General features: G+C 40.1%; 1 protein-coding gene across 6 annotated transcripts in view; it reads right to left on the reverse strand.

Moving 5' to 3' along the window:
* The window catches only part of ARAP2 (ArfGAP with RhoGAP domain, ankyrin repeat and PH domain 2), a 197010-nt gene extending 182388 nt beyond the window's left edge, over positions 1-14622 (reverse strand). For all 6 annotated transcript variants that reach the window (XR_009494861.1, XR_009494862.1, XM_059887745.1 and 3 more), the window contains exon 1: positions 9385-14622. The gene's annotated coding sequence lies outside the window, so the exon portion shown is untranslated. The remainder of the gene's footprint in view (positions 1-9384) is intronic.
* Positions 14623-17414: the final 2792 nt, after the last annotated feature.

Below are 17414 nucleotides of genomic sequence, written 5' to 3' on the forward strand. Positions count from 1 at the left end.
TGGAAACTGCATGCCCTAGAGAGTCATTTTCTAGGTAGAGTGTGAAGGGATGGGACAGAAATGCTATAGTAGTACCAAATGGTGATTTTCAAAAAGGTAAAAAAAAAAAAAGATTCTTAAATATAAATTAAACATGTGTCCAAAAATTTTATTCACTAATTAATGAGGGAACCTGTAAGGTGGTAGGGCTAGTTCCAAGATCATTTATTGAACAGGTTTATATAGTCCATCAGAAAACTTTTTTTTTTTTAGTTCTAGAATAAGATGGGTAGGTTATATTAAAAAAAAAAAAAAAACTGGTTAGTGATCTACAGGGCAATAAAACCATAACCTTTGGGGATATCTTTCCACTGGACAAAAATCTATAAGCCAACAGGTAACTTCCCAGTTCAGGGCTCTAATCAAATAGTAAATAGGAGGTAGAACACAAGAATTAGAATATCCCTGGGGTGTGCCTGTTAAACAATACCCTCAACAAGGCATCCCAGGAACATGCTGTACATTCTTTTGATTTCCAAATTTTAGATAATTTTTCTTAACAGTACCTAATAGATATGAGCAACTCCGTCCTTTACTATACTTTCTTCAAAGACTCACTCCAAAAGCACAGTTAGAACGTATTTCCCAGGTCAATGATTTTTGCTTCAAAATTGCAGCAGCATTATATGCACAATATTATATAAGACAAGACTAGATGAACAACTTTATATTAGATAACAGGAAGTAAGTTAATATGAAAGGAAAAGGAAAAAGTGTAAAGGTCACATTTTCCTTTATACACAGCAGATTCACATAAGTTCACTTTTCTCACAAACATTGTTCAATTCTTTAAAAAGATGGTTTTTCCAGCTGTTGTTTATATGGCTGCATTGAGTTTGTAAAAGTGTATGGTATATGCAAATTTCTATATATTAAGCATCAAGGAAAAAAGAAAAAAGTACAGAATATAGGTAACAACAATTGTTGTTTAGTCACTACGTCATGTTTGATTCTTTGCAACCCCATGGACTGTAGGGGTTTTCCCAGGCAAGAATACTGGAGGCACCTCTGTCCATGGGATTTCCCCTACTGTAGTGGGTTGCCTTTCGTTCTCCAGGGGATATTCCCAACCCAGGGATCAAACCCGAATCTCCTGCTTGGCAGGTATATTCTTTACCACTGATTCACCTGGGAAATCAGCATAATGACTATACACTGAAGTAATAAAATGAGACACAGTGGAATCAGGTATATTCATTTGAGCAAGCAGAGATGCAGTGTTTCTGGAAAAAACTGCATCTCAAAGTAGCTCCTTAGAAGACACAACTCAAGAGTCTCCATGTGATATATGCCAACTGTCCATAAGATGTTGCCTCAACTATTCTAAAACTTTAGCTGACACTGACAAGTGGGTACACCAAAAATAAAAGGGAAAACATATACTATTTAGGCAGCACTTCAGAAACAAAGGAATAAAAGTTACAAACCAGAGAGGAAAGACCATATACAGCTATGGCTGATTCATGCTGATGCTTGATAGAAACTAACACAATTCTATAAAGCAATTATCCTTCAACTAAAAACAAAAAATTAATTAAATAAAAAAAAGAGAGATGAAAGACAGGAAATGCCTGTGCCCAACAGGTATCCCTCTGTCACACTCAAAATACCAAAATGTCAGGGAAAAAAGCAGAAAGTTAAACCTCAACACCATATATGAACCTAATTCTCAGATACATTATTCTTGTTCACATAATTATTTTTTTAATCCCATTATTTAGTTTTGTTTGCCCATTACAAAATGGAAATAATTGTTACCAAAGTGGCAGCAACTTTTGATACTAGGCTCTAGAACTGTGAGAAAACATGAAGTAATATATTCGTCCACCTTCCTCACCACAGTTCAGGCCCTCCTATATTACATCTGCCTAAATCACTGCAATCATTCAACAAATCCCTCAGCCCAGTCTCCATGTACCACTAAACCACTGGAAGTCCAAATCTGGCCTGTCATTCCACATCCTGAACAGAACAGGCTAAGCTTCTTGGGGTGCCATACCACCCCAAGTCTGGTCTCAATCTGAACATAAAAAAGTAATAGTAGCTACTATTGATGTAAGTGGCAACAATGCTCCAGATACTGTACCTCAGATATATTTCTACTGCTAGGGAGATGTTTCCACATACTAACTCCAGGCTCAAGTTTAACCCATGCCACTTCACTGACTTTGCTGCTGCTGCTGCTGCTGCTGCTAAGTCGCTTCAGTCATGTCCAACTCTGTGCGACCCCATAGACAGCAGCCCAACCAGGCTCCCCCATCCCTGGGATTCTCCAGGCAAGAACACTGGAGTGGGTTGCCTTAGCTCATTAATTATCATTTCCCCCAAGCAACAAACTGTTAAATAGCCCCATACCTTTTACATACACTGTAAGAGCTGGCAGATCTACATACTTTGCCAAATCCTCTGCACTATTTACAATTTTGAACAGGCATCTATTACTTCCTCTCTGAAGGCTTCCTATCAACCTCACGAAATAGAATGAATCACTCCTTTTGTTTAAGAGACAGGAGACAGACTGGTAGCAATGGTAGAAGTGGTTCAGAAGTCCATTTTGTTATTTTTTTAATGTGTGTGCATGTGTGAGCCTTTATGTTTTAATATACAAGTTTTTTCTGTCTCTTACACATGAAGTTCCTCAGTGGCTGACTCAAGTATGGATATACCAAATATTCTAACCCATACCACCTCGCTCTGGTATCATGGGTATGCTAAATAAGGTTAATGAACTAGATTCCTTTTTGTGACCTGGAAGAGGCTTTCTCCCACAGGCCCCACAAACTCACTCTGCGCTTTTGTGTAGGCCCCACCTCTCTGCACTTTCATGTAGGTGCCATCCTCCAATCATCGTGCTTTTTAACTGTCTGACTATCCAAGTGTGTTCACAGACCCACTTCTTCAGAGGTTTCAGGCCCCCAAAGATATCATCAGCTGCAAAGAGATGAGCACCCCTAACTACAAAAGTCTACCAGGCAAACTCCTTAACACAACATCAAAGCCCTCCGTGTTTGGACCTCCATTTGGGCACCAGGCACACATGCCATGTTCTAGGTTCATGGCTTTCCTGGTATCAGTGAGTGGATCTGCTGTACAGCAACATCTGTATATAGGCCCAAGAATCTATGTTTGTGACACATGCCAAAGATGACTGAGATGCACAAAAAATTTTGGTTGGGTTTTAAATTCCTCACACCTCAGCAGAAGTCCATCACTCCCCCACCCCAGGAGATGGATGTCCTTCCTAAGACAGTGTCCAGGAGTCTGCAGTCATATTCAATTTCCACTCTCCTCCACTTTCATAGGCACATATCTGTGTGTCTGTTTCCTTCCCCATAAAATGAAAATGTTCAAAGGTACCTCAGTGCTGGTAAAGATTACATGAGACAATCCACTCCAAGTATTAAAATAGTGCTTAATCCCCAGCAAGTGTTTAGCACATATTCACTTCCATCATTATAATTACAAATTTTCATCACTAAGTCATTAACTTCCCACAGTTGAAATCTTTCCCATTCTTTGAAATGTAACTCAAATGCTATTTTCTTCATAAGGTCTCTACCAAGCAAGAAATAAACTCTTCACTGTATGACTACAGCATTTACTTCTCAGTATTTAATCACATCCTGTTGACTCCATGTTAACCTATAGAAACAGGATAGTGCAGTGTAATAGCCAGGATTTGGGAGCTGGGCAACCTTGGTCAAATTCCAGTATTTAACCTCTCTCTGCCACAGTTTTCTCATCAGGAAAGGAGTGGTAAGAATACCTACTTCATAAGGCTTTTGTAAAGCATCAAGAACACCAATGGCACACAGCAAATGTTAAATAAGTATCTGTCATCATAATTATGTTTATTGTCCCACAATAAACTAATAAATCTGCCAAGATGATGACTAGCCCATATAAGCTGCCCAATAAATGCCAAATTACTTGTTTGTAAACACAGTACATGATGTATATATACAGAACACATTTAGAGAATACATGAACAGTTGGCATTACAGATGTGAATGTACATTTGCCCATGCTATCCTGACCCATTTCCAAGAGAAAGTAAAAAGAAAACAGAAGTAACACTTAGGAGTACCTTCTATATGCCCAGCTTTCAGTATCACTTAACAACCGTAATCTTATTATCTTCCTGAGCTCTACCTTGGAGGTACTATGAATACCAACTGCTTCTCATCATCGCTTCTGCTCATATGCTAGCCCAAGCCACTTTCTTATCTTTCTTAGACCACTGCAACAGCCTTCTGACTGATATCCCAGATTCTATCCTGGTCTCCTGCCTTCACAAGCAGCATATTCTCAATACAACAGCCAGAATTATTCATTTTATAACAAAAGTCACATCACATCACTCCTTGCAACTACCTAATTTCATCTTCCCTGGCTCTGCCTGAAGCCCCCATCACTCAATCATCACCAAGCTGGCTTCAGTCCTATTTCTACTACATGATTCCTACCTCTCACCCATCTATCTCTTTCAAATCTACTTCCCAACATATTCCCATGGCTCATGGCTCACTCCATCACTCGAGTAGGTCTATGCTCAAACGTGTGCTCATTAAAGTGGCCTTCCCTAGTGCCCTTAGGCATACGAGCATGCCCTGTCCCACAGCATTCCTTACTCTTGCTTTCTGTATCTTTGTGGTATTTGTTACTACATGACATCTGTAGACTTCTACCAGAGGATAGAAATCTTGTCTATGGTTCACTGCTGAAGGTCTTAACTTTGAATACCATCAGGCACATAAAAGGTGCTCAATAAATGTGTGCTGAAAGACTCCCTCTCAACTTTGAGATGATTTAAGGTAACAAGTGGAAAGTACAAAGTTTTAAAGTTTTGTCTATTTAGGTCACCAAGCTCCAAAGGAGCTCAAATACAGATTTTCCCAATCCATCTAACCACTACAAGTGATCTTAGAATCAAGAACCAAGGGGAGAGAAGGGTTAGTAGTAGGGCAGCTGGAAGCATTCCAACCCACCTAAAGGACTTTTAAAAATTCATCAAACAGAATAAAATATCTAAGAATAAACTTAATCAACAAAGTGAAAGATCTATACTCTGAAAACTATAAAATACTGATGAAAGAAAATGAAGATGATACAAAGAAATCCCATGTACAGGGACTGAAAGAATATTGCTAAAATGGTCATACTACCCAAAGTAATATACAGATTTAATGCAATTCCTACCAAAATACCCATGACATCTTTCACAGAACTAAAACAAATACTCCTAAAGTTTACAAAAGACTCCAAATTCCCAAAGCAATTTTCAGAAAATGAACAAAGCAAGAGGTATCACATTTTCTGACTTCAGACTATAGAACAGAGTTATAGTAAACAAAACAGCATGATACACAAAAACACACACATAGGTCAATGGAATAAAACAGAGAGCCATAAAACTCACACACTTATGGCTAATTAAGCTATGACAAAGAAGGCAAGAATATACAATACAGGAAAGACAGTCTCTTGTTTAATAAGTGAGTGCTGGGAAAACTGGACAGCCTCACGAAAATCAATGAAATTGGAGCATTTTGTCACACCATATACAAAAATAAACTCAAAGTAGATTAAAGACCTCAATGTAAGACTGGCAACTATATAACTCTTGAAAAGAACACAGGCAGAACACTCTGTGACATAAATCATAGCAGTATTTTTTTGGAGGATCTGTCTCCTAAGGCAAAGGAATCAAAAGCAAATATAAACAAATGGACTTCATCAAACTTAAGCTTTTGCACAGCAAAAGAAATCATACACAAAATGAAAACACAACCTACTAAATGGGATAAAATATTTGCAAATGATATGACCAATATGATTATAGCTCATACATTCAATAGTAAACTCAATATCAAAAACACAAATAACTCAGTTAATGGTTATAGCTCATACATTCAATATTAAACTCAGTATCAAAAAAACAAATAACTCAGTTAAAAAGTGGACAGAAGACTTAAATATTTCACCAAAGATGACATATAGATGGCCAACAGAAACATAAAAAGATGCTCAATATTGCTAATCAGAGAAATGCAAATCAAAACCACAATGGGATATCACCTCACACCTGTCAGGATGACTACTATCAAAAAGAACCCAAATTACTAACATTAGTAAAGATGTGTTAGAAAGGGAACTCTCATACACTGTTGGTGGGAATGTAAATTGGTATAACCACTGTGGAAAAACAGAACAGAGGCTTCTCAGAAACAAAGAACAAAGAACTACCATAGAATTCAGCAATTCTACTCCTGGATATATATCCAAAAAACAAAACACCAATTTGAAAACATACATGCACCCCAATGTTCATAGCACCATTATTTATAATAGTCAAATACAGAAGCAATCTTAGTGTCCATCAATAGATGGACAAAGAAAATGTGATATATGTACACATGGAATACAAAGGAATGTTGCTCAGCTATACAAAAAAGAATGAAATTCTGTCATTTCCAACAATATGGAGGCACCTAGACGTTATTAAGCTTAGTGAAAGAAGTCAGACAAAGACAAATACTCTTTGTTATCTTATATTCAGAATCTAAAAAATGAATGCGACAGAGACAGATTCACAGATACAGAGAGCAGACTAGTGCTTACCAGTGAGGGGAGGGGAGTAGGAAGTGGCAAGATAGGGATAGGCGATTAAGAAATATACACTATCATGTGCTGGTGGTTTACTCGCTAAGATCTTCCCAACCCAGGGATGGAAGCCTGGTCTTCTGAATTGTAGGCAGTCTACTGCACAACAAGGCAGATTCTTTACTGACTGAGCCACCAAGGACATGTATAAAATAAATGAGCAATGCGGATATATTGAATAGCATATCCATTAGTTTGCAATAACCTTAAATGGAGTATAACTCATAAAAATTGTAAACTGAAACTAATATAATATTGTAAATCAAGTATATTTCAATTAAAAAAAAATCGTAGGTTGGGACAGCCACCCGCCTCCAAATGTCTCGAGTAAGAAAAACCACCACAGTAAACCACTTCCCACTACCCATCCCCCCACCCACTACCAGTGTAACTTTGTCATATTCCCCAGTTAAACGAGGAAAGAAAATAACTGAAAAACCTGGGTCACTTCATTAAACCATAAAGTCATTAAATATTCAGTGCTGACAACTTTTGGAATCACTTCTGCCTGATTTTAATATCTTTGGGGAGGGAAAAAGTAGCAATAGTATAACTAAATTCACTCAACTTTAATCTACTTCTTTTAAAAAAAAAAGCATACCATTTTAAAATCATAAACATAACCTTACAGTATTTAGAAACCTGCCAATGTGTTGAAATAATAGACTTAAAAATCCTAGGATCACAAGACAGAAAACAGCCTTAAAAATGTAAACTCAGTAAGTTAGGCTGCCACATGAATACAGAGACTCTTCAGTGTCATCAATACAAGTCTTACAGATTCTAAAAACAATGGAAGTTTATTGTATTCCAAAACAGTCATCCCCAATTGAATGCGAATCAGAAATGTGTGAGAAATTACTTTTATTGGTCACAGTGACTGAGGGGTACCAGTAAATAGGAGAGTTGACTGACTTAGGACATCCTAGTGGTAAAGAATCTGCCTGCTAATGCAGGAGACAGAATAAGATGTGGCTTTGATTCCTGGATTGTGAAGATTCCCTGAAGGAAGACATGGCAACCCACTCCAGTATGCTTGCCTGGACAATCCCATGGACAGAGCAGCCTGGCAGGCTACAGTCCATGGGGTCACAAAGAGTCCCACAGGACTGAAATGACTTAGCACGCATAATGATACCCAAGGTAGAAACCTCAGGCACAATTTTTACTCCTCCAAATCTCCAGAGCTAATCAGCTATCCCCAAAGGATACCTGGCACTATAGATGATGAAAGGAAGCGTCCCTGATTTCAAGTTATTTATGTGGAGAAACAGCTAATCTCTTACAAACTTCGGGAGGTCCATATAAATAACACACTGAACTAGTGAGTTCAGGCTACAGGTCTTACCAGAATTCTACTTTTGCTTCAGTACAGAATACAGTCACGAGGAGGAGGTATCACTGTATTTCACATCAAACAGACTTATTGTTTAATACTAAGATGTTAACTTCACATAGTCATAAAGACAAATCGTTCCACTCTGCTCCCCACAACCATGCAGAAGAGGAAGTGGTTTTAAGAAAGCACGCTTGCTGTCATTACTCTATCCCATCGTATAGGGCAAATTACAAAAGGTCAGAGATCAAGAATTCTATTGTTCTAGTCTAAGTCCTTACATCCTTGGTGTCAAATTGGTTGGTCATTCAATATGCCTCTCCCCTACCATTGGTCACCTACCTTATCCTGTGATAACACTGCCCCATTTAACCCCTTACAGAAAGCCCAGTTCCCTCAACTCTGAACTCTTTCCTCCACTGCCCCAGGTTCTCTACATTGAGCCCTCTTTCCCCTTCATCAAAACACATCCATCCTCTTTCATTCTCCCTCAGACTTCTATTGCTAATGTTATCAGCCAATATCTGTGGAGTGATTACAAACCAACTTTATAGGATCTCATTTAACAGCAGGAAAACAGTGGATAAGTTTCAGAATTCCAAGAGTCAGACTCTACAAACTGTGCTGTTAACTGTGATGCCTCCTAATACCTATGCGATCGATTTAACAGTAGGAAGGGATCAAGGACTTCCTATTTTCCCTCTCATTTGACTGTTCTACTATACATAGCATTTAGAGTCTCTAGGGAAATGCTGCTGAACTATACCATCCCTTGCGAACTCAAGTTATATAAGCCTTTGCAGCTGTGAGCATATGCGTCCATGTAAGTAAGTAAATACGGAAGCCTAAAGTCATTTACTTTTAATTGTTTGAGATACTCAGGCCACAGTACACAAAGCACAGTGCTCTAGAGTCAGACTGCCTGAACTCCAACCCAGCCTTTCCCACTTGTTGTCTTTGTCCCTGAAGATAGTTAACTTCCCTGAAGCTCAGTTTCCCTGTCTATAAAATGAAGATAAAATATCTGCTAGGATTTCTGCTAGAATTAAACAAGTCAAATACATAAGGCATATAGAAAAGCACCTGACATGAATTATAAGTGTACAAAAAATGCTGGCTAATTCATCCATGGTATATAATATTGTAGTTGGTCATATTCATACTGCATTATTGCACTTGGTGTGATCGGTATTCTCCTGCCTGCTTCATAAAATTACATTCCTTTCAATTAGCACCATCCATTATTCTTCTAATAAACCTACAAAGCACCTCACACAGCAGTAAACAGTTTCATTAATTTAGTAAACTATAGATGTCGTTATAGTAGTGAGAATGAAGATTTTTACCTGAAGACTTTAGACTTGGGAAACAGCACAGTGATGTCCAGTGATCGTACTCTGCTGTGTAATACCTGCATGAACTTGGGAAAGTTCCTTTATTTTTCTGAGACACACTGTGGTCATCTGTAAGCAGCAACGATAAATGAGAACCTCACGAGACTCTTTTGAGGATGAAATGAGTAAATATGCATAAAGATCTTAGGTCCTGGCAAGCAATAAGCACTTAATTAGTGGCTGCTGGATGGAGAGTAACAGAGGTTTGAGCTGAAAATAGGCTCCAGGCAAAAGCCTTCCACAGCTTAGATCAAGGAGAAAAGACTGTTCTAAGTCATGCTTTGATTATTTTATTTTCTGTGCAATCTGAAAGACACAACTCTTTCAAAATTAAAAATATACATTTCACAGCCAGTGAAGGCCAGTAGTGACCATTCCTTTACTTTGTATGACTTCTTTTATTAGCCTAAGTAGTACCTGGGTTTAGGTGTTTTCTATAACATCCCAATAAGTTATGTGGCTTGAAACACTTCTTAGCTTCAGTAAGTCCCTTTTCTTTCAAACTGTCTATCCAGATTTTAAGTTAATTGGCTGATGTTTGAGACTTAAAATTAAGTCTCAAACATTAAAAATTAATGTTTTTTTTAACTTAAAATTAAGTCTCTTAAACATTAAAAATGTTTAATTTTTAATTCAGAGATCTTTAAAGCGGGGCCACAGTTCTTAGGCAAGCATTTTCCCAAGTTCCTACAAGAGCAGGAGTGTGGGTAAAGTCATTAACAAACCAAAGCCCACACCACAGTGGAGGACACCTACCTGAGTGCCCCTGAAACCTGCTCATTCCAGCTCCCTCCTACCCACATCTGTATCTTGGCAGCTGAAAGGACACTCAGACCCTTCAGGATTCTTGATATAAGCATGAGTACATACATATTCTTCAGGATTCTGTTCTATTTCATGCTACATTGAACATACCTTTAATGTTTAATTGGCTGAGATAAAAACTTGCATGATATACTTCAATAAAAAGATTTTAAAATGTACACTTATGATACATGCACTTTTATATATCAATTTTTTTAATTGGATACAAATGTATCAGATGTATTCTCCACTATTTCTCTGAATTTGAGTCACATTTTTTGACTAACAACCAGATATTTCAAAATAGCCTACTGTGAATGGTTTCCTCTCTTAGCATTTATAAATAGCACCCTGACCTCTTTTCCAACTGAATTTGAGGGCTTGTTCCTATTGGCTCCGTAATTATCTCAGTCTCTTTTTTCTTAGGTAAGAGGATATCTCACCAAGTGTCTCTCAACTGATTGACTCATTTATTAACATTTATTCATTAAATAAATATTTAAGGATCGCTAACTACTCTCTCCAAGATAACATAACAGGGAGAAACATTTGCAGTTCAAGATAGCACCTATCATCACACTTGAGAACCGTGCTACTGTGTGCATATATACATATATATTCTAATCCTGAAAGACGATGTTGTTAAAGTGCTACACTCAGTATGCCAGCAAATTTGGAAAGCTCAGCAGTGGCTACAGGACTGGAAAAGGTCAATTTCCATTCCAATGACAAAGAATGTTCAAATTACTGTACAATTGCACTCATTTCTTAAGAAAGCAAGATTATGCTCAAAATCCTTCAAGTTAGGCTTCAGGAGCACGTGAACTGAAAAATTCCAGATGTACCAGCAGGATTTATAAAAGGTAGAGGAACCAAAGATCATATTGCCAACACACCCTGGATCACAGAAAAAGCAAAGGATTTTTTTTTTTTAATCTATTTCTGCTTCATTGATCACATTAAAGACTTTAACTGTATAGATCACAGCAAACTTTGGAAAATTCCTTCAAGAGATGGGAATACCAGACCACCTTACCTATCTCCTGAGAAACCTATATGCGGGTCAAGCAGCAATAGTCAGAACGAGACATGGAACAATGGACTGGTTCAAAATTGGGAAATCAGAACGTCAAGGCTGTATATTGTCACCCTGCTTATTTAACTTCTATGCAGAGTATATCATGTGAAATGCCAGGTTGGATGATTCACAAGCTGGAATCAAGACTGCCAGGAGAAATACCAACAACCTCAGATATGCAGATGATATCACTTTAATGGCAGAAAGTGAAAAGGAACTAAAAAGCCCTAGATGAGGGTAAAAGCGGAAAGTGAAAAAGATGGCTGAAAACTCAGTATTCATAAAAAGAAGATCATGGCATCCAGTCCCATCACTTCATGGCAAATAGATGGGGAAAAAGTGGAAGCAGTGACAGATTTCATTTTCTTGGGCTCCAAAATTCTTGTGGATGGTGACTGCAACCATGAAATTAAAAAACACTTGCTCCTTGGAAGAAAAGTTACAACAAGCCTAAGAAGTGTAAAAAAGCAAAGACATCATTTTGCCAACGAAGGTCTATGTGGACAAAGGTATAGTTTTTCCAGTAGTCATGTATGGATATGAGTTGCACCATAAAGAAGACTGAGCATCAAAATTGATGCTCAAATTGAGCATTTGAAATTGATGCTTTCAAATTGTGGAGTTGGAGAAGACTCTTAAAGGACTCTTCTGAGTCCCTTGGACTGCAAGGAAATGAACCCTGAATATTCATTGGAAGGACTGGTGCTGAAGCTCCAATACTTTGGCCACCTGATGCAAAGAGCCATTAGAAAAGAACCTGATGCTTGGAAAGACTGAGGCCAAGAAGAGAAAGGGACGACAGAGGATGAGATGGTTGGATGGCATCAATAACTCATTATACACGAGTTTGAGCAAACTCAGTGAGACAGTGAAGGACAGGGAAGACTGGAGTGCTACCGTTCATGGGGTCACAGAGTCAGATACGACTTAGTGACTGAACAATGATATATATATATTGTACTAAAAAGAAAGTGAAAATGAAATGTCTTCTCTCCAGGAGTTTAAAATCTAAAGGAGTGTATTAAACATGGCTGTAACCATGTTACAGCCATATGCATGTCAAGGGAAAATGACACGCATATGGACTGCTACTGCTGCTAAGTCGCTTCAGTCGTGTCCGACTCTTGTGGGACCCCATAGACAGCAGTCCACCAGGCTCCCCTGTCCCTGGGATTCTCTAGGCAAGAACACTGGAGTGGGTTGCCATTTCCTTCTCCAATGCATGAAAGTGAAAAGTGAAAGTCAAGTCGCTCAGTCATGTCTGACCCTCAGCGACCCCATGGACCGCAGCCTTCCAGGCTCCTCCGTCCATGGGATTTTCCAGGCAAGAGTACTGGAGTCGGTTGCCATTGCCTTCTCCAATGCATATGGACAGTTCTTTATAAGTCAGTAAGAGCCAGTAAAAGAGGAACAACAAAATTGGAAGACTCAAATGTACCCAATAAAAACACTTCAAGAGTAATGATGAGAAAACTTAAGTCTTATGAGCTTGACTTTCACATGGTTCATATTTTAAGTACTGTTTTATGCATAATGTATAATTACATAGAGAAGTAGCACCATCATCTTTCAAGAATTCCAAGGAACTCTAAAAACTTCAAACTGACACCATAAATATAATTGAAATATGCAGCAATTCAGAACTCTGAGGATGGAATGATCAGTGAAGGAGCTACAGAGGGGAATTTCAAGATGTATGGGAACGTAGCATGTGGAGACAGCAGTCATTGCCACAAAGTGGGGCAATGAGGGAGATGTCTTTAGGCAATCAAACAGATGAGAAGACATCTCATAGCCTCCAGTCTCTTGTCAATCACATTTGATCAAAGCTAAGAAATATTTCCAACATTAATAAAATATTCTTTACCTAATATTTTCCAGAATATTCCCCAAATTCCTCAGTTTAGAAAATACAAACATTGGATTCAATAAATGATTCAACAAACAAATAAGAAAGAAAAAAAAAAACTTGCTAAAACATTAAAATAATTTCTTCTTAAAAGCAACGGCTGTCATTCATAAGTAACATTTTTATAGCACCTTTCACTGAACTTTCTCAAAGTTGCTAAGAGGTAGGATAGAAAGAAACAAAGCAAAACCAGAAAATTTCCCAAATATCATGATGTTTATAATACAGAGTTCTAAGCCGGTTTTTAAAACTTCACAGTCTTATGGTGATAGTTTAAGACTTTCTTCCAAGAAAACTGCAATTCATTATAATCTCATTCCTATGCTGCCGCTTCGAAGTCGCTTCAGTCCTGTCCGACTCTTTGCCACCATATGGACCCTAGGCTGACAGGCTCCTCTGTCCAAGGGATTTCCCAGGCAAGAATATTGGAATGGGTTGTTATGCCCTCCTCCAAGGGATCTTCCTGACCCAGGGATCAAACCCAGGTCTCCTTAATTGCAGGCAGATTCTTTATGGTCTAAGCCATCAGGGAAGCCTCTTAGTCCTCTACTTAATCACAATAACTAAGTAGCTGAATTGAAAAGTACTCTGTCTAGAAGGCTCAAACTGCAATGATATGAGATGGTCAAGAAATTTGTTTTTAGCAGCAGACACTGATAATACAGAGAACAAACTACTGATCACCAGTGTGCAGAAGGAAGAGGGAAGGGGCAATGTGGGGGTAGGTGGGGGGAAAAAGAGGCTACTATTGGATTAAATGAAATCATATGTGAGAAACTTTTGAAAAAAGAAGCACTATAGAATTCAAATAGACTTTCATTAAAAATTTTAATATTCAAGAGACATAGGAAAAATGAAAAAAAATACATATTTGTTTTTAAATGTACCAGTTTCTCCTCTCATGGACTATCCATATAAAATCTGACTTATGGAAGAAGGAAAAAAATGCAAACACACATGCCCACAAATAAGTTTTAACAAGTCATTTGACTTCCCCTCTAGGTATATTTTCATTTAAACAAATCTTTGAGTACTGACAAATCAAGTCGATAGAGAACACTCTTGGTGTTAAGACCCACCTTAAGTGTGTATTTGTTAAACAGCTGTCTGAAAAGTAGCCAGGGAGATATTTCCACTTTAGACTCTAGCCTAGTTCCATGACCCATTTTACTTTTTCTTTCTTTTTAAAACACTGTTAAACAGTGGAAGGTCATGAGAATTTTCCCCTCAGTATTTCTCTTGTAAGCGTATGGAAGTCACAAGTATAAGTTTAGAAGTATTTCTCTTTTCTCCTTAAAAAAGTTACCTTCCTTTGTAAAATAGTCATAACTTCATCTTCCAATTACTTACGGGCAATGTTCCCATAAACTCATGCGGGCAAAGAGTGCTTAAGTGCGGGAGAAATCAATACTAAGCTTGTAAGTACAACACTATTATTGGTAATCACAATGACATCCGATTATGTGTACTTTTAAAAATAGCTTATTTTTCGGTACTTTTTTTTTAAAACCAAAAGGATATATTCCACTAAGCAGACTACTTCAAGGACACCCTTGCCAAAAAAAAAAAAAAAGTTGCCATCACCATACAAACTTGCAACAGCCTACAATGTCATTATTCCAAACAAACTAGCTTCTAATTTGCCTCTAATCATCAAAGGTTATAGTTCACAATATATTTTCACAAAGACTTCCCCCCAATCAAAATTACTCCAGATCGCCGCAAGGAGGTGAGGCGAACAAGTTTAAGAAAAGAAGCAAGGATGAACTTACCTCGTTTAATAAGACGGGCACCCATTCTCCCAGGAGACCTGTCTCCAAACGTCAACGAGAAAATCAATCTGGTAAACTCCCTGTCGACAGTTTTCGAGTATGAGGTTAGGTTCAGGCAGGTGGAGGCCAAATGATTGTAATTAAAGTTAATTAACAGGCCTGCGGTCTCAAAGTGTAGAACAAGTAGGGTGCGGGGGAGCACAGGGATCCGAGCGAACTCATTATCTCTACCGAGTAATTAACTGCTGCCTGAAACTCACTGAAGGGCAGCTCCTTTTCCAGGAAGGGGTCTAGCCGTCTATCCGGCTCTTCCCACTCCTGAGTCAAATCCCATTACTAAGTAGAGTTTTTGTATCACTTACCAGCTTCTGGTTTCCTTTTAGACGCCCACATGCGGGAGCTAAATCCAAGCGGTAGAAACCGGAGCTGAACACTTGGCGCTCTGGATATGTACCCAAAGAGGTGCCGGAAAGCCGCGGCTCAGATGAGATGGTCCTCACGCCCGACCCCGGCCCCGCCGCCCAGCCCACCGCAGTCCCCTGGACTCGCTTTGCGCGCGGGCAGCGGAGCTGGGGAGCCGAGGCGGGCGGGGGAGCCCGGTCGCCGGCTTCTTTCCCGGCCCGGCTCGACCAGTCCTCACCCTCCTGTCCCAGGCGCGGGGCCTCCTGCTTCCCTCCCCGCCGGCTGCCCGCACGGCGTCTACAGCCAGGAGGCGGCCGCGCGGGCGGCGCTGTCACTCGGGCCAGCACGCCGCGGCCGCCGCACCTGGAGGCGGGGAGCGCGAGCCCGCGCGCAGCTCCGGAAGCGCCGCGCCCGCCGCCCGCGCCCTGCCCAGGTGCTCCGGCGCCGCGCCTTGGCCGCTTCCTCCAGGCCCGCGGGGGCGGGGAGAGCCGCCAGGCGTGGGGGCAGCGAGGCTCAGCGGCCGGGGCAGCCAAGCCGGCCGCCCTGGTTCCGCAACATAGTTGGGTGTCTGACTCAGTCCGCCCCGACTTGGCCGCGCCTGGCACCGTCGCCACCTGGCGCACCTCGGCCCCAAGGCTCCCGGGGCGGCGGGGTTGGTGAAGCCGCGAGGACGCGTCCCGCAGCCCAAAGCGGCGAGGGCATAGCCCTCCCCGGAGAGATGCCGGTGACCCTACCCCGGCTCAGGCCGGCCATTTGGTTGGTCATTGCTCACGGATGGGTGGGTTGTCAAGTGGGCGGAATCTCAGCACCACTGATTATTAGTATTACTCTACTAAGTAGTTTCCAGGTTGCCTCAGCGTTTCCCAAACTTAACGACTCATCTAGGGCGCTAGTTTTCCCAGGCTGCTTCTGCGGAAAGTTGCACTCAATGGGCCCGGGAATCTGTTTACCAGGCTCAGTGCTGATTAGGCTCGACCCATTATATCGGATTCTCTGTGAGGGAAGGACGAATATTCTCACTTTCTAGTTGAGTTTGTGGGAGAGAGCAACTTGCCCAAGCAGTCATAACTTTAAGGGTGCAGGGGATTTTCAATTTAGATCTGAACTAATACAGCCTCCTCACAGATGTTTTATATTTCTCCTTCTTGTCTTTCTGTCCCCCTTCTGGTCTCCACCCCTCCGAGGGGAGGGAGAACCCTGCTCTAGTCCTTTTGGCCTCTGAGATCGTTAGATCCCGTAAAGACATTTTCCCTTGGACTTGGACCTTGACACTCTGCTCTTGGAAGTAACAATAAAGCAGCGAGAGGAATGGGAATTCAAACAGAAAAACCCTTGTGCGCCCCGGAATATCGATACTTAAATGTCCGTAAAATCTTATCGCTTGCCAGTGACTTCAAGGCAAGCTCCTTATTTTTATATTTTAGTTAATATCTTTGTACAGACTGTACCTGAAATTCTCTCCCTTAAAAGATGAAATGTCCTTACTTTGTCCTGTTCGTGTTGGTGAAAGTAAAACAATTAGAGGAAGTGCTGAGCTTATTATGAAAATGAAATAATTGGTGAAGTCTGGAGCGTGGGAGGCTTCCCAGGAGCCCGGGTTCTCGGGAGGCTTCATCTTCAGCGAAAAATCTGCCCATCAAAAAGCACCCTCCTGCCCTGGGAGACTCTGAGGCAGCTGTGGCAAGCATGCTCCAGAGACAGCAAATCTTCAGTTTCTTTTGAACTAAATACTTTAAAGAAAGACCTATTTTCACGAGGAAAGTTCACTCGACATTTTCCAAATCTCAAGAATTGTCTTTTTTTTTTTTTTGGATTTCTGTAGAATTTTATTTTTGTGGCTCTTTTTGACTTCCTGTTAAGTCCATACTCTGTGGGCTTTATTTTCCCTCTCCCTCATAGTTCTCACATACTTGTCATTTATTTTTATCTTTGTAAGCCATCTTAAATCCTTTTCTGAGCAAGGTGGGTTATAAATAAACAAAAAATCTTACATCAGTTATGGTATGTCTCAGTAAGG

Source organism: Bos taurus, chromosome 6 (assembly GCF_002263795.3).
Source record: "Bos taurus isolate L1 Dominette 01449 registration number 42190680 breed Hereford chromosome 6, ARS-UCD2.0, whole genome shotgun sequence".
Taxonomy (NCBI): domain Eukaryota; kingdom Metazoa; phylum Chordata; class Mammalia; order Artiodactyla; family Bovidae; genus Bos; species Bos taurus.